The sequence below is a fragment of the Podarcis liolepis genome, assembly GCF_965112155.1.
Source record: "Podarcis liolepis genome assembly, chromosome: 7".
In the NCBI taxonomy this organism is placed as follows: domain Eukaryota; kingdom Metazoa; phylum Chordata; class Lepidosauria; order Squamata; family Lacertidae; genus Podarcis; species Podarcis liolepis.
The window spans coordinates 44,013,642-44,035,460 of NC_139561.1; the positions used below are offsets into that span (position 1 = coordinate 44,013,642).

Below are 21,819 nucleotides of genomic sequence, written 5' to 3' on the forward strand. Positions count from 1 at the left end.
CAACTAAATGGATATTTATTCTGACCCAGCAGGGCAGCTGACATTTCAACCAATAGAATTCAGAAGCAAAAGAACACAGATCTGTCATTTTCTTATTAGCAATCAGAGAACTAGATTGGGGGAGGAGGCAACTTCCCAATTATGGCTATTAGTTTAAGTGGAGCTGCTAAACAAATTGTTGAGCATTTCGCCCCAAAAGAAAAAATTCTGCTTTTGTGGTCTCCCCTGCACACGGTTCATTTAATTTTATTTAGAGCCGCAATGACAGAAGTCTGAAAGTTTCATTACCAAACTCAAGGACAAGCATTTGACACAAAACGATTTTTTCACCATTTGAGGTTTCTGATTCTTCACCACAACACATAGTACAAATTCTAGCATACACAGAAAGATTTAAACAATAATAATAATTCCAAAACATATATGTGTCAAAAAGATCAGGAGCGCTGATTCGGCTGTTTTTCAATTCCCTGGCATGTTGAGCAGTGTATTTTAAGCTGAAAGGCAGTTAAAATGATGTAAGGACATGCATAAATAAACAAAAAAGGTAGGTGGAAAATACACAAACTGTGATTTATCTGTTCATTTGTGGGTTGCTGCCCCCCGCCTCCCCCTGCCACGGCTATGTTGGAACCTTTCCATCAGGCAGACCTAAGCAGCCCTGGAAGTATACTTGAGCTGGAAAGCAAAGCTATCCAGTTAAACTGCAGAACTTGCACCCACAGAAAGCAGTGGTGGCCATCAATTTTAAAAGAGGATTACACAAATTCATGGAGAAGGCTATCAATGGCTATTATCCATGGTGGCTGTGCTCTGACTCCAAGGTTGGAGGCAGCAATGCTTCTGAATGCCAGTTTGCTAAAAACCACAGGAGGGGAGAGCGCACCTGCTTGCAGGTTTTCCAGAGGCATCTGCTTGGCAACTGTGAGAACAGGATGCAGGATCAAATGAGCCACTGGCCTCATCTAGCAGGCTCTTCTTAAGTAAGATCTTAACAGGACCCCTAGAAAGTCTGCATGGCAACGGTGGCTGTTGCCTATTAGAACTGGTACGGCACAAGGCAGAGAGTTCACAGTAGATAGAAGCAGAGCCAACAACAAGCAGAGCCAGCTAATTCTAGTCTTGCCTCATCCTCCTCTATGCAGAGTTTTACTGTGGAAATTCTGACACTCAGGAGTGCCCCCCTTCGGCTGGTTACAAGTAAGGAAACAGGTTGGTAGGGGCTAGATGGGGACAGATTAAGTTTGCTTAAACTCTCTGTAATGGACCAGTGGTTGCATGGCAACACATTACTCACATGTAAGGCACTGCCATGTTTACATGGGGGTGAGGCCATGTTCCTAGCTTCACCTCTAATGTCGCGCCTCCTTCCTTAAACAATGTGTTGCCCATGGTTGTCTGAACCGGAAGCCCAAAGTATGAGCACCTGCTCACATGTAGGGACTGTGCATGACCAGGGTGCCACGTTTTGAGACACCTCACCAAGTGCAACATCGCCAAAGAATCCATTTGCTGAACAGGCCTCTGAAGTTCATTTGCAAGGAGGACAATTATCCTCACCGCCACTTGCAAGGCCTTTGCTGTGATTGCTTATTTTTGTAGCAAAGGGATGTGCCTGCCGGGTGTTAATGAGGCATATTTCAGCAATCACGCAATCACTCTCATAATATGCCTGGCGTTTGCTAAATTTTATTAGTTACCTAATTAGTATAGAGCCTACTGGGAATAAGATTTACAAGCTGGAAACTGATTCAGAGAAAGCAGATGGGAAGGGGCAGGAAGAAGAAAATGCAGTTTCTGCATTTTTATTTTTTTAAAGGTTCCTAAAGTTTGTGCTGCAGTGACAATTCCATGGCAATTTTCTAGCATTTTATTTTTTTTTGCCCATTCATGCTCATATTGTGAGAAGCTGCTTCAGACCAAGCCAGACTATTGGGTTCACCTAGCTCTATACTGGCAACACAGCCTGGCAAGTGGCAACGGCTCTCCTGGATTTCAGGCAGCACACAACATAAATTTAGAATTTGAGAATTCTGAGCCCAGGAATTTGTTCTGAGTCCTAGATCTGAGCGGAACTTCCAGACAAAACCCCACTCCTGGTTACCCCAACCTCTCTTCAATTCAGAGCATACATTTGGGGCATGTGTGTGTCATATTGTTGCTGCTATTTCTTAAACCAGAATCCTTGCCAATCTGTTGCAAATCAGCCAGAGTAAATCCAGATGTACCAGAGTAAATCCAGTGATAGTCACCTTCCATATCTCAGCTTGTGAGGTACACAGAGTTGAGCCTCCAGTGATGCTCTCAGGGCACTGGGTTGGTATGTATGGAAATAAGTGGCTATTCAGAGCATAGATGCCAACCCCCTAGGGCACTGGGTACCTGAGGACCCACAAAATTCCCCATGAAAGGGCTGGGCACACACAAATTTTGGTGCCAGGGTCATGCACACTGCATGGCACCCATGGCCCTGGGCACCCACTGTCATGGGGCCAAGTTGGCACTCCTGATTCTGTCACAATTGGACTAGAAACAGATTGGGAGCCAGTGAGAATGAGAAAGTACAGGCATATATAATATGACCCGAACAACTAGAACCAGTTTCTAGTCAAGGAGCCATATCCTGTGCTAACTGCAATTTCTGGATCATCTTCAAAGACAGCTCCATCTTCAACTCATTATGCTGATCAAAACGAGAGGCAACCTTCTTCATGAGCAAAGCATGTGCTCTGAGATACAGTTTTTTTCAATCAAAGTTATTAAAGAAGAAAACAAAATGGAGAGAGAGAGAGAGAGAGAGAGAGAGAGAGAGAGAGAAGGGGGTGGGGAGCTCCCATTACCAATACAATAAGCACCAGTACATTCTTCTAAAGTTTACACATACAAATCAAGGCTGGATCTAGACACATCAGAGAAGTGTTTCAGTTTAAAGCATAAATTTAAACGGGGAAAACAGGTAGAGAAAAATGGGATTCCACATTGCCATCTGGTGGCACAATGTTATGTCGCATATACAAAGCATATAAATCATTTTCTTTGCCAGTCTAGCTGCATCCCATTATATGCCATCCAGATGTCCAAAGAGGTATCCAAAGAAAGTTGGTGTTTAATTTTAATTTAATTTAATTTTTGTAAAGCATGTTCAAATGCAGCCAGGGTGTTAAGGTCTTCAAACCCCTGTGTAACAGATAGTGTGTATTTATCCTTCCAGGCTTGAAGTCTCTTAACAACCACAAGGACTTATGAAATCCATTTTTGTTGGTTGTCTTCTGAGCTACAGTCTTGACCCTAAACTCCTGGTCCTCATCATAGACACAATCCTGCTCACTACACAGATCCACAAGGTGTGCTGCACATGTTCTGGGGCTACAAATTACCTGTGTACAGGGATTCCATTTGTGTGCCCACACCAGAAAGGGTTCCATTTGTGTGCCCACACCAGAAAGGTGCCTCTGGCTTCCATGGGGTTCACTTCTACTTAGCCTGTCTAGGACTCGGGTGTCCATCTCTACTTTACAATTCTATGGGTTTCACAACAGCTACACACAGGTTATTGCAATGTTTGTGCTTCTTAGAAAAACAGGTAGGTAAAGGTAAAGGGACCCCTGACCATTAGGTCCAGTCGTGGCTGACTCTGGGGTTGTGGCGCTCATCTCGCTTTATTGGCTGAGGGAGCTGGCGTACAGCTTGACTGTATATATGTGGCCAGCATGACTAAACCGCTTCTGGTGAACCAGAGCAGCATACAGAAACGCTGTTTACCTTCCCGCCAGAGCAGTACCTATTTATCTACTTGCACTTGGTTGTTGTTTTTTTTAATAAAATTTTTATTGATTTTACAAATTTTTAAAGACAAACGAACAACTAAAAAGACATACAAACACGTATAGTTTCATAGCATTTTTTCATAAACCTCTTTTCCAGGACTCCCCCATACCCCCCCTTCCTGCATCCCAATGTCCACAATTTTTAAGCAACTTCTGAATGTTCCTTTCCAACCTCTGTCATCTTAATCTTTCTGTAATCTGATCTTATGTCACTGTATCCCTTTTTTTCCTAAAAACCTCGACATTCTAACATTCATCAAGTTTGTAGTAGTCCTTAAGATAACTTTTGAATTTTCTCCATTCTTCTTCCGCCGTCTCTTTTCCCTGATCACGGATTCTGCCTGTCATCTCGGCCAGTGTCATATAGTCCATCACTTTCATCTGCCATTCTTCCAGAGTGGGTAGATCTTGTGTCTTCCAATACTTTGCGATGAGTATTCTTGCTGCTGTTGTAGCATACATAAAAAAAATTCTGTCCTTCTTTGACACCAATTGGCCGACAATGCCCAGGAGAAAGGCCTCTGGTTTTTTAAGAAAAGTACATTTAAGTACCTTTTTCATTTCATTATATATCATTTCCCAGAAAGCCTTAATCTTCGGGCATGTCCACCAAAGGTGGTAAAAGGTACCTTCAGTCTCTTTACATTTCCAACACTTGTTATCAGGCAAATGGTAGATCTTTGCCAGCTTGACTGGGGTCATGTACCACCTGTAAGTCATTTTCATAATGTTTTCCTTTAAGGCATTACATGCCGTGAATTTAATACCGGTGTTCCACAACCACTCCCAGTCAGCAGACATAATGTTATGACCAATGTCCTGTGCCCACTTAATCATGGCCGATTTAACTGTTTCATCTTGTGTATTCCATTTCAGCAACAAGTTATACATTCTTGATAAATTCTTAGTATTGGGTTCTAACAATTCAGTCTCTAATTTTGATTTTTCCACTTGAAAGCCAATTTTCCTATCCTGTTTGAAAAACTCCATTATTTGACGATATTGAAACCAATTTTGTACTTTATGTTTCATTTTCTCATGACTTTGTAATTTCAGTTTATCTCCCTCTTGTTCCAAGATTTCCCAATACTTCAGCCATCCGACCTCCATATTGAGTTTCTTCACTGCCTTAGACTCCTGTGGAGTCTACTTGCACTTTGACATGCTTTCGAACAGCTAGGTTGGCAGGAGCAAGGACCAAGCAACGGGAGCTCACCCTGTCGCGGGGATTCGAACTGCCGACCTTCTGATCAGCAAGTCCTAGGCTCTGTGGTTTAACCCACAGTGCCACCCGCGTCCCCTGTTTTTGGTAAAATCCATTGACAAACTTTTAGATCACACAGAACTTTATTTCAGGCAGGACTAATGGGAGACTGAAAGGTATCTGAACTATACCAGATTCTACTCCCCCCCCCCATTGATTTAAACTGCACTAACACATATGAGGAGGTTTGCGTGTTGTTGTTTTTAAGCATTCCTCACCTACTAATGTAGGGAATGTGATAACAATATAATCCTACTCAGCCACTCCTGTCCAAGCCCATCTGGGGTTTCAGTTGCTTAGTAATATTTGATATCAAAAAGATTGCATTTGGCATAAATCTCCTACAAGGGCAGATGCAGCCAAGATACTGTCCAAAATAAACTATCAGCTAATTCATATTGAAAAATTATGATATTGTAAGTGTCACAAGAAAGTGAATGTGTTTATTTTGCGTAGTCCACACCACTAAGTATGCTGAAGGCTTCTGCTTTGAATTATAATTGAAAATAATAAAAGTTGAAACAAAAGAGGTGCTGCATGAGAGTATTCAATAAGAGTTAAGGATCAGAGCAGCAAACTCTGGTTAAAGCGACACCAGTGGTCTCCACTTAAAGGTACACCTTGGAATTTGTAAGCATGGACCCTGGATATCCTCAGTGTTCGAGCTCAATAGCTTTCCCCTGCTCTCCTGAGCCTCAAGCTTTGTCAAAGTGTCCCCCACATATCCAATAGCCTAACAGACACCAACACAGATTGACCCCTTATACTGCACATCAGGGTTCCAGATGGAAAGGTCTCTGAAACTTTCTCGCATCTTCACACACTAGGCTTCCAAACCTCTGAGTTCATTGATGCCTTGATGAGCTTATAAAGTTGCCATCAGCCCCAAACCAAATTCATAAGAATGTGAAGTCAAGAAATATCAATACATAACCAACAGTTATTAATCACCAGTCGCCATTACTAGGAACCATACAATGTAAAGAAAAAATAAGAAATACTGTTGTGTTGTGGAATTAGCTTACTAAATACAGAGATTCCTCATTGGCAAGGAATGTACACTTTGTACATGCCCATATGTTTTGTTTCTGAGGCTCAGACTTTTTTGCACTATACTGTCGTATCTTGGTTAACAAACACCTTGTGACTCAAATGTTTTGACTCCTGAATGCCGCAAACCCACAAGTCAGTGTTCCATTTTGCGAACCTTCTTTGGAACCCAAACGTCCAATGCAGCTTCCACAGCTTCTGATTGCCTGCAGGAGCTTCCTGCAGCCAACTGGAAGCCGCATCTTGATTTCCGAACGTTTTGGAAGTCGAACGGACTTTTGGAACTGATTCTGTTCGACTTCCGAGGTACCACTGTACTTTTAAAATGCCTCTTCTACTCCTAGGTCCTTTTTGATCCCAAGGTCTACTCTGACTGGCAGCAGCTCTTTAGACTGACCAACAGAATGTTACCCCATCATGTCCTACTTGATTTTTATTTTTTTAAACTTGGTGATTCCAGGAAATGAGTCTGGGGTCTTCTACATGCAAAGGAGGGGTTGCCCCAATAAGAAATGGTCCCTCTTTTATCAAGCTAAAAAACCCCAAGAACACTACCTTGGTACACTGCATTCCCTCAGAATATGCTAAGGTTATTGAGAAAACATGAAGAGAACATTTGCAAATCATTTTTGGAATTTAGCCGGTCTCCCCCGATGGCTGGCTGGAATTGATGAGCACTGTCCATCCCTTAAGATGAGGCTTCAAGTCAGAGATATCAAAACAGCCAGGATTGTAATATCCAAAAGGGAAGCAAGACGGTGCCAAAGTCTTTCTCTTGACAAAGGACAGCCATAATCACAGATGAAATGGGGTTTTTTAAGCAACTAAAGCCAACTCCATAAATAAACCAAGATTAGGGATCTCAGTAACGCCCCCCAACATTGGTGCAATAATAATAACCAGACTGCAGTAAGAGAATTCTGCACTCCATTAGTGTCCTCCAAGCAGCCTGCTATAAACAATGATGAGTCACCAGCAGAGACGTGCAGAAGTTCTGTTCTTTGCAATAATCCAGTGCCACCTCATTGACTAGGTCTGTTGCACTGACACCAAGTTTAACATGGGAAAGTTCCACTGAATTAAGAACATAAAAATGTAAGAAGAGCCTGGTCAAAGGGGGTCCAGCATCCTGCTCTCCCAGTGAGAGCAGATGCCCAAAAGCAGGACCTGAGTCCAACCGCAACTCTCCCCTCCTGCGGTTTCTGGCAACTGGTATCCAGAAGCATTCTGCCTCTGAGAATGGAGGTAGACACATAGTCATTGTGGCTCCATGTGCATTGACAGCATTATCTTCCATGAATTTGTCTAATTTTCTTTTAAAGCCTTTCACATTGGTGTCCATCACTGACTCATATGGGAGTAGGATCCAGAGTTTAACTGTGCGCTGTGTTAAGGGGCACTTTCTTTTCTCTGTCTTGAATTCTTTCAACATTTAGCTTCATCGGTTGTTCATGAGGTCTAGTGTTATAAGAGGGGGAGAAAGAAAATATATATGAGAAAGCGAAAGTGGGAGAAATGTTGCCCTTGCTCTCGAAGGATGGTGTGCCAGGCAGAATGCCAGCAGTTTCCCTTCTGTTAAAGGTTTCCCCGATATTAAAGAGAAGGGCAACCCCAACTCCCAGATTCAGCTCTTGTGTCTGCACTTTTCTAAACTGAAAGAAAATTAACTGCAGAAATTGCTAATATTAATACATGGTAGGGGGAAGAAACTGAGGGCAGGGAGAAATCCGCTTCATTAGCAGGCAGGTACACATTTTAACTGCAGTTTGCGGGACAACAGAATGAACTGTGAGACTATTTGGTGATAGAATTAACCTGATGAAATCTGTGATATGTGGAGACAAGGAGATGTTTCAGGGTCATAATTTAAAGCAGAAGGGGCAACTGAAGAGTAGATACTTCCAGTCTCCTCCAGTGCTCCTGATATATTGCCCAAGAGCCAATGAAAAAGGAGCAGAAGGCAGGAAGCTGAAGCATGGACAGCTCCACTGGGGAATTAAGTTCAACCAGGTGCAGCGGAAGGAGACAGGGGTCAGGCTCGGAGATTGCACCAGAGGGGAAAAGCTCCCCACAAGGACATCAGATAAGATCCGTATGAGGGGCGGGGGTCTGTTTAGCCATTTTTAATTGTGGCCATAACAGAACAGAAAGCATCCGCAACACCCAAATCAGGCCTTGGGTGTCTTGTCTTTTGCACTGTAGATGCAACTAAAGAACTGACCTTGTTCTGACCCCGTGTCCTGCTACAAATGCTCTTCTGAGTTATCCAGCCTGTTCTTTCTCCCCACCCCCCCACCCCCAAACCCCAATTATGGAAACATCTTGCAGCAGCCCTTCAAACAGAGTTATTGACTTCATTTGAACGCCAAGGCTGCGCAGACAAAAGAGGGGAATCTTTTCGTGTCCAGGAAGCCTATCTCTCAACCTTCAAACTCGCCTTTCCTTCCCTCGTTGCTCTCTTTGCTAGAGAGCCTGGGACCTCCAGGGAGCGTGTTTTACTTCTTGGACAAGTTAAAGCTTCTGGAGACGGACGGGCGGAAAGTGCACTCAAAGACACGAGAGCATGTTTAAAAGGTGAAAGCATGAGGGAAATTGCTCTGAGTTCATTATTGGAAGAGCCAAGGAGCGAATATTAGATCAAGATGAGGCTCGCGCACGGAGCACAGATGCGCCAGCTGGGTCTAGGAAGCAGCCTCTCCCATAGGGGAATATTGCACAATTAGGTGCATTATGGAGAGTTTACATGTTCTTAAACATACAACACCGGCAACATCAGAGGCAGGATGCCGGATTAAAGGGACCTCCGGTATGTCCCTAGTGCACCACTGCTGATGTCCTCTAACCCATGCACACACACAGTGACCCACTTTTAAAACCAACCAGATGCCAGAAGGAAGAAACTCTGGAATGATGCATCAGCATCTCTGAGGGAATTTTCCCTGTGAAGTCCGTTTCTTTGCGCTTTCTCTTCACAGCCACCTTCACTTCCCTTATACCACAAGCCTTCAGGACACATCTTGATTAGCATGCCCCACCATTCATCAGTGGCGCTGTTTGGTAACTTTGGATCCTGGACTTAATGGTCTTGGGGGTGCGTCTGTTTAGACAGCCATGTGTACAGTATTACTTCACTTGCTTCCTTGTGTGGTGTGCCAGTCCTACAATGCTTGGGAGTTCTCCTGTTCATTCTACTGAGTAGGGTGCTCTGGATCTCTGCCCCATAGTCCTGCCTGGATGGCCCTGCTGTCAGTCTTTTACCCTGATTATGATGCTGCATTCACCCACTCATTCTGTCATGAGTTGTCCTCCACTGATGTAAAAGGCAATGAGGCAATTTTCAGAATGATAGAATTGTAGAGTTGGAGGGGATCTCAAGACTGGTCTAGTCCAGTCCCCTGCAATGCAGGAATCACAGCTAAAGACTCCCTAGCAGATAGCCATTCAGCCTCTGTTTAAATACTTCCAACAAATGGGAGTCCACCATCTTCTGAGGTAGTCACTTCCACTTTTGAACAGATCTTACAGCCAGAAAGGTCTTTCTAATGTTGACTCAGAATCTCCTTCCTTGTAATTTGAATGCGTTGGTTTGGGTCCTACCCTCTGGAGCAGCAGAAAACAAGCTTGCTCCTTCTTCCATGTAACAGTCCTTCGTATTTGAAGATGGCTAGCATATCATCTTCAAGTCTTCTCTTCTCCAGGCTAAACATATGGTATGGTGGGAAAATATAATTGTCCTATGCTATGTTGTCAATAGGGATGTCAGAGAATTCGGAAATAAAATAAACCAGGAACAGAAATTGATTGTCTCACTTATTAGTCATTTTTCATAATCGAAATCAACTGAGTGAATACATTTTTTTCTAATATACTCATTTTGACAAAGCTATGGGAGAAGCTAGGGAGGGGGCTTAGGGGTTTTGTTAATTGGGCAGCAGCTTCAGCTTGCTAGCTTAGCCTTGAAACGTAGAGAAGAGAAACTTTCTCCCCCTCTAAAGAGGCTAGAGAAAAGTTTTTCTCCCTCTCTTGTAACACCAGAACTCATGGGCATCCAATGAAGATGAATGTTGGAAAACTCAGGACAGGAAAAAAGAAGGATTTCTTCACTCAGCACATAGCTAAACTATGGAACTCCCTTCCTGAGGAGGCAGTGGTGGCCACCAACTTGGATGACTTTTAAAGAGGATTGGACACATTAATGAAAGAGGAAGCTTTCAGTGGCTACTAGCCACAATGGCTACGTTCTACCTCCACTGTCAGAGGCAGCAATGCTTCTCAACACCAGTTGCTGGAAGCCATGGCAGGGGCACGGAGTACTGTTGTGTTTGTGTCCTGGCATCTGTTTAGCCACTGTGAGGACAGGATGATGGACTAGATGGGTCATTGGACTGATGCAACTGTGTTATTTTTCTTTTGCTTTTTCTTATTTATTTGCATTAATATCCCACTCAAGGTGGTGTACACAGTGCTCCCTATTCTCATCTGATCCCCACAACAAACTTGTGAGGTAAATTAGGCCCAGAGGTGGTGACTGGCACTAGGTCACCCAAATGAGTTTCATGCCCAAGTACGGATTTGCATTCTGGTCTACTCTGACTGCTACATCACACTGGCTCTTAAAGGAGAGGCAGACATTTCTCTCCTGCAAAGCCCTAATCAAAGGGGAACACGCTGCAATCTTCATTTATTTCCCCCTTCCCTTTCAAGACACAAAACATGCTCCTCACCCAAGGAGTGGGTGACATCAGAGTATATTTTAAGAAAGACGGAGGGGGGCAATCTCCATTTTCCTTTGCATGCAGCTTCGTTCCTCTTCCCTCATACAACACCCGTCCAACCTCATAGCGCTCTGCCAAGTCAGGGCCAAGGTTGGCTACTGGGTGCCAGTGCGGGAGGTGAGGCTAGATTTTAAGAAGGGATTGTCTTTTCCAGTAATTTCCCCTTGAAGAAATGATATCTTTGGCTGGCCTCTCTGTTGATACAAGGGTGACTCATTAAGCCAACAATATGAGACTGTTTTAAGGTTAATGGCAGCCATTGGGAACTGGCCTCGGATCAGCTGGCAACTCTTGAGCCCAGCAAAAGAAAATTGGGGAAGGGGGGAGGGAGGGGGAGCACTTTGATCCCACCTACATAGCCTAGCAGGGATGCAATTAGACTTAACAATTACAAGCTCAGCCCCATTCTTTTGAAGGAGATCAGCAGGGAAACAACAGCAACCCCTAGGATCTCTTCTCAGCTTTACAAAGCAAATCACAATTAAAACTGGATCATTTCGCAGCTTTCCTTCCTCTTTCTGTACTGCTGATGTCACACAGGAGAGTTGTGCTTTCACATGGTTCCGTCAATTCTAGCTAATTATTATAAGGGTTATGTAACGAAGAACAAGTGCCTGAGTTTGTTTGTTTTCCTCATCTCCTCCTGCCCCCTTTTTTTTTGTGCTATGTCTTTCAGATTGCTCTAGAATCCTCTTTTGGCTCAGCTCGTGGGCTGGGCAGACAGAGGTCCACAAGTCCCTACTCAATTATGATTTAAGTAAAATCTAGTTTAGACAGACCACTGGTGTGACTTGATATAAGGCAGATTTCTATGTTCCTAACAATGAGATACTCTTTAAAATCATTTTAAAAACATGGACCAACAAACAAACCATCCATCCAAGCTTTTTTTTTTTTTTAGCAGCCTTATTTCTGAAGCAACTACAAAGATTTTCCCCTGCTAGCGTAATCAGCCTCCTGGCTAGAAATGGTGGAAATCTGCCTTTCAATTGTTTGCCCTCCATAAATCTTCAACCAGAGCACCCGGAGTCCTAGAAGCTTCCAGATGCTCCTCACATCTTTCATCTTCAAGGGAGGCATCCAAAGTTGCAGCCGCTCCTGGAGAAAATGAGGTTTTGTACAAAATGGGTTAGGCTTACTCCTGTTTCACTGTTGCGGCTTCACCCAAAAGAAGGGCGTGAAGGGTTCTCTGTCCAAGATCCACAGCCACTTCCTTCATAGCTCTGAGGGTTCCCCGGGGCAAGGAGGGAATGGGTTCTGTTGAGTAGTTATGCCCTAACTGAGGCAACCCCACACACCTTTCTTTGATGGTGTAAGTTGCAGAGGAAAGCATGAGTTCATCTTCAGCCTCGGCCATTGCTCAGCTATGGATGAGCAAGTCTGTCAATTTCAGTATCTCACAATTTCTCATGTTTCAATGTTAAGCTCAGTGTTCCACATTTCCTTGTCACTGCAGATAGATGATAGATAGATAGACAGACAGACAGACAGACAGAGGTGTGGCTCAGTGGTCGGGGGGGCTGTGCTGCCGCTGTGTTCACCTCCGTTCCATGACTCCTCGCAACTTCATATGTATAACGTAAGGACATCGCATTGGGCTCCCACAAACCTTTTTCAGAAACTGGCACTCTGGGTCCAGCGCAGAGCAAGATGTGTCTCCAGCTTTCAGCATCAGCCAAAACTCTCATACACAGTGCCTCCTTGGTCTTTTGCTCTGCAGCCTAGGATGATGTGGCCTCCAGTCAAATCAGGTAGGGAAAGATCCGCCCATTTATCTCTATGACAACATGTCTTGTGGACACATAAATGGCAGTACTTAACCAACCAGTTAAGGCCATTATTTTACAAAGAAACTTGTCTGCCTAGTTCAGCGGCCTCTTCTAATAGATTTTAAACCTCACTGGATATAGGACTACAGGCCTGGAAGGGACCCAAAGATATCATCCAGACTGACCCGCCACACTTTTAACAATATGTATTTATGCACACTTTCCTCTAGTATATGCATTTTTCTAAATGTCACTTGGCTGGAGAACTGCATTGCAAAATTCAAAGAACTGCAAAATTCAGATGGCTGGGTTTTGTGTCACTTTTGTTTTCAAAAGGGCAAATGAAGTAAATGCAAACAATCAAATTTCTTTCACACTTTGTACCCAGGTCCATCCTTCTGGAGCCTCCCTTTCCCTCCCTACCATTTGGCTTTGAAGATACTAAATTCTAGTAGTGACCTATCTTTGCTGCTAGGATGAAGGCATGACTTTCACTGCTTTCCCAAAGCAGTCATTAGCTCAATGGGTTTTAACAGCTCAGCAAAAGCCTGCCCACCGATGCTGTTAATCACTCACAGCTTCTTTGTGGCAAATCTCATTTTCTCAGTTTAATTGCATGGCAACTGACTGCACAGGAAGTGGAAGAAAAGTGGGGAAGAAGGGCAATTGTCCGAGGAACCCTAAGTCATCCCTCATAGGGCAGCAGGGTTTTTAGGGGCACAGATAAAGGCAGGTTGGTTTCTAAGCAGGGAACACTGACATCCTCAGCAAAATCTGCTGCCTGGGTCAGCAGGGATGTCCATTTTGTTGAACCTTAGTTGAATTTGTAACTGATGACTCTAACCAATTACTTATTCATTAACCACTGCAAAGCTGCTAATATCCAGAAACAAAATTGTATAGAATTTTGTCAAATAACATTCATATCCTTTCTTTATGTGAAGACAACTTTTATTCTCTTCTTCCCTTTTATGACCTGGACTTTATTACTTAACCCATATGTAACTTTGGTTGTCTAAAGGTTTTGTTTTTTTCTGTTTTAATCTTTATCTGTTGTTTGAATTGTTTTCTCTGTTAATATGTGTTATAAAATGAAAGGAAGAAAAATATTTATAATAAAAAACAATGTTATCACCTTGATTTATTTAATTACTGAGACATTCCGTATCATCCCAGCCCTCAAAAACAAAGTGGCAGCCCTGCTCCCTCATTCCATTTCTCTTCCTCCTTTCCAGAGGGGCCTCTGTTAATTCACCAAAGTGGGAGAGAGAAGGTGAAGTAGGACCTCCCATTTAGCATTTGTCTTCCTCTCTTTACCAGCTTTCCTATCACTTTTCTGCATGCCACAGCTGCAGTATAGTTTTCTTGCAGCTCTCCCAGGAAGGAAGCACCTTCCCAGACCCACCCCAGAATAAACATTATGGGGACAGCAGAATGCCATGTCAGCGTTCAACATGGACTCATCCCCACCAGATGGAGAAGCTGCGCCACATAGAGAAAGGGGCCACATGATCCTGGCTTGACGGTACTTTGCTCACCGGGTACCCTAACCACATATGCAACCACGGCCAGCTCAGTCTAGCATGCGGCTTCAGAGCAATTGGGCGAAAGAGTTAATAGGGAGATGAAGCCTTTTTTTTGGTTCTCCGTCTGGAGTGAATTTGCACAACACTAAAATAAGAATAAAAATAACCCCCTTAATATGCACACCCCACAGTCCAGGCATAAAAGCCTCCAAGCCGATACTGTTCAGAGATTCCCCGCGGAAACACCCCTTTCGATTAAGTGCAAGATAAAAGCTCTTTGGGAGGTCACTGGCACTGCATCTCAACTCTGCTCCAAGCAGGTTCCAGGATGCGCTGAGGTTTTCCCTTTCAACCCTTGGCCCCCTTGCTCCCCTGGCCAAGCACGCCTGTTCGTTGGCAGCCCCGAGGTCCCAGCAGATCCGTAAATAATTCAGCAGGTCACAGAGAATGGCGATCAATCATGTTTATGGTCCTGAAACACGCAGCAAGGAGAGGGCAAAGGAGAAAAGGAAAGTCAGGAACCTTCTGAGCGTCGGGAACGAGTCCGGAGAAATCAAAGTGGATGTAGTAAAAGAAGTACAGAAAGCCTTATCGGGGCCAGCTGTAACAAGGTTGAGTTGGAAGAAAGCATTTCCAGTCCATGTGCAAGTTCGCCATTTCCAGACAAGGATCTTTCCAAAGCCCCAACCGGCCAGAAGCTCCAGCTTAGAATAACCTGATTGTACAACATCCAGTAGTACACATAAAAACAAAACAATGTACTCAGTCAGATAAAAGTTTTGATTCCTTGGAAAATTTGGGCTGGTGTTATTTTAAAGACCCTCCAGAGTCACAATATGCTAGAGACAGAATCCATCTACCCTGTTCTGGCTGCTACCTCTTGAATCTGCAGGACCCCCAGGTTCTGGCTAACTATCATGAAGAACAGGCATTGTCTTGTGAGTTAGGGGGAACCCAGCAGGAATAACATCCAAGCAGTGGTGGCTGGTGACCATTGAGATTGACAACCTGGAAGGTTGCAAGCAGAGCACCATTTTTCATTCTGACTTCTATTTGTGGCATGCTCTATTGTTTCCATTCTGCTGCAGTTTATCTTCCACAAAAAATAACGTAATGTGTGTCACTGTGGTCTGTGGTGAAATTATGTAACTTGTGAAATAAGCGTAGCTAATTATGTAACTTGCATAAGTTACATAAATTACATTGTTGATTCGTTACCCTACCCCATTCATTTCAATGGTCCTAGTAACTGGGAAAGGATTCTTGTCCACATTAAGAAATGCAAAGGGTGTTTCTCGCTCTTTGATTCCTGCAAATAGTCAGGCTGAGTTAAAAGGGAGCTGAACAGAATTAAGAGTAAGGTTACCAGACGTCCCCATTTCCCAGGGACAGTCCCAGGATTTACAAATCAGTCCCCATACAAAATCCATTGAAGTTGAAAAGTGTCCCCAGATTCATTGGAAAATCTGGTAACCTTAATTAAGAGAGACCCGGTTGCCCTTCCTTTAACAGCAACATTCCAACAGTGGCGGACCTGGGTGGTCTCAAATTTCTGTCGCACCCTGTGCAACACCAAAATTCAGGGGGGCCCTGCTCTCTCCGCTTCCATTCAACATCATAGTTGTAGTGCCCCCGAGGCTCTGCACCCAGCCCAGTACGACCAAATCAGTTGTGCTCCTTTAAATCCACCTCTGATTCCAAACTGCAACAAAATGGGTGTGGGGGGGTGGATCCTACTATTCAAAGACTGTATGACAAGTTATGGGAAATATTAACTATTGATACTCTCACACATCAATTAAAGGGTCCAGCTTGAGCTAGTCCCAAATTCAATGACGACTTTATTGGGAAATGCTGCCTGGCTCAAAACGTCTTTGGAGTGGCTGACTGGAAATCCAAAAGGCCAGTCAGATATTTTTCGACACTACATTAGCAGTCCAATGAGATGTTATGCATTTTGCTGAATTATTTTCTACAAACATCAAGGTAAAACTTTGCTGTACCTTTTACTATTCCTAATTATTCTGATTTATTGCCTGGATGCTAATTTGTTCATTTAGATGCTCTGTTGTTCTAAACTGCATCTCATATCATGTCATTGTAGTACTTTTATATTTAAGAAAGGATGTAATTTTTTTTAAAAAAAATCACCCTGGTTAAATTGGAATTCAGGATGAATGGGGAAAACAATTCAACAAAGGGGCAAAATGAGAGCAACCCCTGATTTTGAGCAAGTAGGGGGTAACCTTTTTTGGCCTGAGGGCCGCATTCACCTTTGGCCAGCATCTTTGTAATCAGAAGATCTATCCAAGGTGGCCTCTTGTTTTGAGGTCCAGAGAAAGTTTGAGAGGAGGAGCAGGAAGCTGTGAACTGGATGCAACCTAAGACTTATCAGTCTAAACATCAAACAGATAGAAATCAGCATAAAGTTTCTGGGAATCTGGAAGTCCCTTACTCTACCTGTCTTAACCCATGCAAACTTCTCTTGGCAAGCTGAGATGCACCCAAACTTCTAATAGTTTTCAGCTATTTCAGGAGTGGGGGTGCTGTGAAGGTCCAGTGATTCTCTGAGAATGGCAGAAGAAACTCCTAAGAATGCAAGGTCAATAAATAAATTCCCTCATGTTCTACCCATGTAGGGACACTGTTCAACCCTTCTTCTACTTCTCACACATCTCTCAAGCAGCAGGAACCTCACACATGCTTGGGACATTGCCCTGGTTGCTAATGTGCTGTTTTGTTTTCACTTTCCCCTACTTCCCCTGGCTGTCTTGCTGGATGAATAGTGAAAAGGAACTCCAAATGGGGGTCTAGTGTTACAAGAAAGGGGATGCCAAGCATTCCTAACACCATTAGTCACTGATGTTACAGAAAGGTCTGCTTCATAAACACGGCAGGTTGTGTGATTGTGTTGTGCATACACACACACCCCTCTAAACACAATTCGGACAGTTTGCTGGAATGACATCCAATCTCATAGACTGGTGAAAAAAGAAAAACCAGCCATTGGATTTCCCCCACTTACAGGAAAGCCCAGCAAAGGATACCATGAAATTTCCAGGAAGAGCAGACACCCAGCAAGATTGCAGAACAGAGCCTGCTGCAGCGATTTTTTGAAGAATGAAAGAAAAGGCGGTCACGAAACCCTATGAAAATAAAAGAAACACAACCAAAGCCCATCACTGACCCCACCCATGAGGATTTCACTATAATCTTCTCTTCCCTTTGATAATTATGGGGTGCCATTTCTTTCCTCAATAATTGATGTTGGATGCTCGAACATAGGAGGGAATTTTCTGTCCAGCACTAATAAACACACTCCAAATCATGTATTCTCCCTTCTACAACAACCCTTCCCTTGTTCTCCCTCAACAAAAACTCTGGTTGGTACCTGGTCATTTCTTGCCTAGACGATGCAATCTCCTCCTCTCAGGTCTTCTATTGTCTTAAATCATCTCACCTCTACTGAACACTAGGTGGCCTAGTTCATGTCTTTCTTTCATAGTTTTGACCACATGGTGGTGACCCTCCTATTCTCGTGCTGGTTGCCAGCTGGCTCTCAGAACCAGCACACACTGCTTATAGGAACATAGGGTGCTGCCTTACAATGAGTCAGACCATTGGGCAATCAGGCTCAGTAGACCAACTGGCAGTGGCTTCTAGGGTTTCAGACAGGGGTCTCTCCCAGCCCTGTCTGGAGATACCAGGGACTGAATCCTCCTCCTCCAAATGCCACCTGGAAAAGGTGTGTCTTAGCTAAGCACCTGTATATAGGGAGAGATGGGGCCAGGTGCACCTCAGGAGGGAGGAAATTCCACATTTAGGATCCACCATGGAAAAAGCACTTCCAAACCTGAGACACTATGGTTATGGAAATGATCTTTGGAGCTGGAGAGGAGAGGAGGCCCTTCTCTCCATCATAAGCCCAGCAGTGACACCCTGCCCCAAATGCCAAAACCTGCCAGTTTGCGGTGGGTATAATCCAGTCCATTCCATAACTGAAATCCTCTCTCAGACCTTGAAAAACCACCACCTTTCATTGTTTCCCCTCCCCAGCTCATCACCCCAAGTTTCCCTCCTGGCTGCTCCCATCTGTTTTTATTAGCGATCTGACAAAACTAATAACGAGCTGTAATGTCTGTCTGAGTTATTAATGGGATGGTAGAATCTGAAGCATTTTTAAAGACTCATTTTCAAAAGTAAAGCTTGTAATGTCAATGGCAACAGCCCAATGAGGGCGGGCATGTAATAAAAAATAAAACAGTTTCACCCATCAACTGGACACATTCACTACTTAGCTTCATGACTGCGTACACACCAGGCATTTAAATCACATAACAACCCTGAGAATCCAAGGAACTGTAGTTCACCACTTACAGGGCTACAATTCCCTGCATCCTTAACAAACTACAGTTCCCAGGATGCTTTGAGGGAAGCCATGACTACATACACATCATATATTTAAAGCACCATAAAAAACCAAAGATCCTGGGAACTGTAGTTTGTTAAGGTTGCTGGGAATTGTAGTTCTGTAAGGTGTAAACTAGAGTTCCCAGAATTCTCTGGGGGGAGTCATGTGCTTTAAATGTATGGTGTGTGCAGGCTTTTTTTTTCTGGAGGGGACATTTCATCCAAAGTGGGTGAGAGTTCTAAAAGAGAAATGCATGCTGGGACCAGGGAAAGGAGCTACTCCCTGCCCTGCAGCCTCTGATGACATCATTCCTCTCCTTTCTAACCTCCAGGCAGAGTAAAACAGGAGCCAGCAACTAAGCTCAAGAGGAAGGCAGCCTTTGTCTTCCTTGCTCATTCTCAAAGCTTTCAAACAGCTGCCAAATTCTATGGAAAACCTGCACAGAGAAGCAATCTAAGAGGCTCTGAGGCTTGGCTTGGAGCTTACGTTGCATTCCTAAGCTGTGTGTGACCTCCACATCACCAGATAAAATCCCCAATCAGACATTTCTTTGGACAATGCCACATAGGGAGTGCTACAAGGGTGGTTTTTGTTTTTTTCTTCCAATGTGAAAACCAACTATCTGCTCTTCTGGATACATTTCCTGAACAACCAACAGGGTTTGAGAATCCTGGTTGTCAGATTTGCAAAATGAAAGGCAGCAACTGGATCTACAAGCTGTTGGGCAATTAAGTCACTTGCATGCAACAGTGACTCAGACCTTTAGTTATTCTGCAAGAAAGGACTAAGGAGTAAATGCTACATAAATCCAGAGTGGAATCCCTAAGACGGTTGGATGGTGCCTTGTATGCCTCCTTCCAGCAACTCCTGCAACCAAGCTGGTGCCAATGTATTGCTCTGCTTTCCTTTGGACCATATCAATGAGGCCAAGTGTGGGGTCTTGTTGTTTGGGCAGTTCAGAACCTCCATACACACTGCCCAGGTTTGCGTCCTAGGGAGGTCACTTCGGTGCTGCTAACACAGCTGCTTGACTTCACCCCTGTTGGTGCACTCCATTGTCTCTCAAGGCAGAAGGATGCCAACTAGAATATTTGTTGGCTCTGCTTGTCATTGGCTCTGGCTCAGCCAATCATTGGCTCTGGCTCCACCTCCCTGCCTCCGCCCCACTAGTCCCAATGGGCACCAGACACCACTGGCTATCAGAGAGAGAGGGAGGGAGGGAGGGGGGGGAGATCATTGCACCAGCCTCCATGGTGTCAGAAGCATATTGCAAGTGCCACACTGTCTCATACAGAGGCCCATAATGGCTTATGCAGCTAGAAAATGGGGATGTTATCTGGTCTCCTAAGGTCACTAGATGCCTCTTCCCCTCCTCGGTCATTGCTTAGTGTTGACCTATGGGAAACATGTTTGCTTCTTTCCTCTACTTTCTACTATCTTGTATCTAGTACAGTGGTACCTCGGGTTAAGAACTTAATTCGTTCTGGAGGTCCGTTCTTAACCTGAAACTGTTCTTAACCTGAAGCACCACTTTAGCTAATGGGACCTCCTGCTGCCGTGTGATTTCTGTTCTCATCCTGAAGCAAAGTTCTTAACCCGAGGTACTATTTCTGGGTTAGTGGAGTCTGTAACCTGAAGCGTCTGTAACCCGAGGTATCGCTGTTCTTGACTTCTTGTAAGCTGGCACCTTGCACTTCAAACTCAGGCCCCAGCAGCTGTCCCTTCAGCTCAATTCAGCCTTAGCCATAGATCGCACTTCTGACACCACACATTCATTCCCTGTTCACTGAATTGGCTCTTGCCTTTGTGCCATTTACTGCTCGGTTCCTTACCTACTCTACTGCAATATTCAAACTCATGAGACAACCAAGGGATTCAATAGGCTGAAAACGGGCTTCTCTCTCAGTCACAAAACCCCCCAGGACCTGCACTCACATGCTTGCCTCCCACATTCATGTACCTCAGGAGGCAAATTAATAAGGCAGATTGAACAGGGCCAAAAGGAAGGGGGAGGGTTGGTGTGGTTCCCCCCACCAGCTCCTGGCTCTGAGATGCTCTTTCAGAGAAATTAATGTAAGATCTTATTATGATGCACACACAGCAAAAGTCCGCAAGGCTAATCCTTTTGGCTGCCAAGAGTTGGCGTCATGCTGTCATCATCCCTTAATCACAGGCCACCTCAGAGCTGCAGAGCGCTGAGACTTCATGTCAATCTACCACAATGCATCCGAAAGACAGCTGCATCGGGAAGTTTGCACATCTTGCATGGGAACAGGCCAGCAGAGGAGCTTCACGTACCTTCTCACTTGCCAAAACCCTGCAGGTCTTTAGTGTGCACAGCACAGCCTTCTTTACAAGGTTGGGGTAATCTGGTCCACCTCTGACTTCCTTAACTGTAACACTTCCCTGGGCCAAGGAAAACCAGCTGGGTCCCAGGCAGAGGGCTGGGACAGAGAAGGTGGTGGAAGAAAGACTTATCCAGCTGCTGACTGGCATTTACAAGACAGCAGAGAAAACAAGATACGTATTAGAAAAAGGCAGCAGCATGCAGTATAAAAGCTACACTTAGTTAAAAGGAGTAGGCCTGGCCCTCTCCAGGTGACAAGTGAAGAGCTTAAATCTCCAGCTGGATGAGTGTGCTTTTAATTTTTTTAAAAATTAAGAAGACTATGCATTCACCTTGCAGGCTTCAGCCCGGCAGGAGCTGGCAGCGAATTATAGTATATACACTCTAAGGCAGCCTTTCTCAACCTGTGGGTCCCCAGATGTTGTTGAACTACAACTCCCATCACCCCTAGCTAGCAAGGCCAGAACTGAGGGATGATGGGAGTTGTAGTCCAACAACATCTGGAGACCCACAGGTTGAGAACCGCTGCAAGGGATCTGCCCTCCTCAGCTCCCTCTCCTGGGACATCACCAGGGGCTGCCCCTAGGTCTCAGGTGTGGGCCTTGGAATATCAGGGTCTGAGGTGATCTTGACCTGGCAAACCTAGTTCAGCATGCAGGCATGTGAGAGACGGGCAGCCAAAAGAGCCTGATTGAAGAAGTGGAAAAATACATTCAAACCTGCATAAATTTCTGGCTATTCATTTTCAGCCACTGCCTTTGTAGACAATCAAAGACACAATTATTAGTTGAGGGTCTTGTTAATCTGAATGTATGTTTGGAGTTTTTTAAGGGTTTTATGTTTCTTTTGA

The 21,819-nt window shown here is 44.3% G+C and overlaps 1 protein-coding gene across 6 annotated transcripts in view; it reads right to left on the bottom strand.

Moving 5' to 3' along the window:
* The window catches only part of ZNF469 (zinc finger protein 469), a 276,095-nt gene that overhangs the window by 173,880 nt on the left and 80,396 nt on the right, over positions 1–21,819 (bottom strand). The gene's annotated exons all lie outside the window — the stretch shown is intronic.